Raw genomic sequence first — 290 nt, forward strand, 5'->3', positions numbered from 1 at the left:
CCGCTACGCAGACAGACATCCGTCACCCCACCCTCCGGTACTTTCTATGGGCTCTTGCAAACACGTTGGTTTGCAAGATGGAGCCTAACAAGGTCAGGATACAAGAGCTTACACTACTCTTCTGTGGAGTAAACAGCTTGGTGAACCTGACTCATCTCGATGAGATCGACGACGTGGTGACTCCAAACCTCGGAGCCATTTTTGCTGTGCACTTGGTGGACCTGAAGAAGAAGCCCTTCACGGGCAAAGGCAGGAAGAAGGAGACGGTTGGGAGTTTGCTGACACCGATC

The sequence above is a fragment of the Brassica oleracea genome, unplaced genomic scaffold (assembly GCF_000695525.1).
Source record: "Brassica oleracea var. oleracea cultivar TO1000 unplaced genomic scaffold, BOL UnpScaffold00418, whole genome shotgun sequence".
Classification (NCBI taxonomy): Eukaryota; Viridiplantae; Streptophyta; class Magnoliopsida; order Brassicales; family Brassicaceae; genus Brassica; species Brassica oleracea.